Consider the following 2,104-nt stretch of genomic DNA (forward strand, 5'->3'; position numbering starts at 1 on the left):
TATATATATTTTATATCTTAATTTATGTGATACAAATAGAATTTAGAGAGTCAGTCAAATTTTTAATATGATTTTAGATATTTTAAGTTGTTAGTTACTATGATTTATATTTCCTTTTACATAATTTTCAAAAAATGTATGTTACTGATTTTTAAGTACTATTTATGTCAATTTCAAATAATATATGTTACTTCCTTTGTCTCAAATTGATATTGCAGTAATACAATTTCAAGAGTCAACTAAACTTTTATATGTCTTTTAAATATAATAAGTTGTTAATTATTGTGATTTATAGTACCATTTACGTAATTTTCAATAATATATGTTACTTTCGATATCTCAATTACATGGCACTGATAGAATTTCGAGAATCATTTAAATTTTCAATGTCTTATAAATTTTAAACTTGTTAATTATTGTGATTTATAGTATTTTTTATATCATTTCAAATTATGCATGTTACTTTCCTTTGTCGCAATTTATGTGGTAGTGATAGAATTTGAGAGTAATCTATTTATGTATTTTAAATAATGTGATTTATAATTTCTTTTACATAACTTTTAAATATATCACATATTAAAAATAAAATAAAAAAATTAAAATATAAAAAAAATACAAAATTTTAAAAATGTCTTCAGTTAAAAGTAGACGAGAAATGGTTATCTGCTTCTGGCCACTTCTTTACAATAGTAAAGTAATAAGTATTATCTTCGTCCATTTTTAATTGTCATAGTTCCTTTTTTTAGAATCAAACGATAATAACTTTGACTAATATTATACGATGTATTTTTCATCATATTAATATGCAAAAAATTAGAATTTATAGTACTTTTTGTATAGTTTTTGAATATTTAAATTGTTTGGTTAAAATATCAAATTAATATAATATAATCTAATTTAACTTTGAAAATTAATTAAATTAACCTTTAAAAAGCACAACGTAACAATTAAAAGTGGACCGAGAAAATAATGAAAAAATTGGAACCAAAGTAGATGGGTAGTAAGAATGAAAGAAAAACAATTATATTGCCGATGTTTTATCAATTTGCCTACGTCTATCTTTTACTGAATTTATTTGGAGAAGATTTTTATTTGCACATGCCTAATTTCAACTAAAATTTTAAAACAAATTTCTTTTAAATATGCACAAGAATATACCAACAAATATCTACTCCATAATTTTGTTTCGATTGTCATTATTTTTCCGGGAAGAAAACTAACAAGAATAAAGTATGATGTTGTGAAATATGTTCTAATATTTTGAACTATTTAAAAAAAAAAAGTAATTGTTAGAGCTGACTAAAATAAATTAAAATTATTTTGTTCGATTCATATTTTATCTTATTTGTCCTTGAAAAAGCTCAAATATGCTATTAAATTTTGTGAAAAATTTATTTATGTTATCCGTTAAAATTTTGATTTATTTATATCATTTTTGTTTGAGAAAAGGTTTATTCATGTCATTATTTGTTAACTGAAATGACATAGATGAACCAAACTTTAAACGATGACATAGATGAATTTTTCTCAAACTTCGATGAAATATTTGAGTCTTTTCCTTTTAAAAAAACAATTGAATTAATGATGTAGCCGAATCAAAATTAACCAGGTATAAAAGATAATTTTACAAAACTTAGATTTTTTTCGATTAATAAATACTAACATGAATGAACCATTTTTAAACAAAAATGAAATATATGTGCCGAGTTTTAAATATAAAATTCTAGTCTTTTGCCTTTTATTTTAACTATATATATAAAAACAAAAAGTGCAATTATTCCTTCAAAAAAAAAGGATCTCCGGAATATTGTAGAAGCCTCTTACTGTTCCTATCAGAAATAAAGTGAAGAAGATGCTAGATTACACTCGAATTGCTTGAGTTTCTCAGATTCATCGACTATAAATATCACCATACTTTCTTTAGTTCATCATCAGCAAGTAATCAAGCACTACAATCAAAAGCTTAAAAATCCTCTGTTTTCTTCAAACAACAAAGTTCCCAAAAATGTCTCTTATTCCAAGCTTCTTTGGTGGTCGTAGGAGCAACATCTTCGACCCATTTTCTCTTGACTTATGGGATCCATTCGAGGGCTTCCCAGTTTCA

The sequence above is a fragment of the Solanum stenotomum genome, chromosome 7, assembly GCF_019186545.1.
Source record: "Solanum stenotomum isolate F172 chromosome 7, ASM1918654v1, whole genome shotgun sequence".
Classification (NCBI taxonomy): domain Eukaryota; kingdom Viridiplantae; phylum Streptophyta; class Magnoliopsida; order Solanales; family Solanaceae; genus Solanum; species Solanum stenotomum.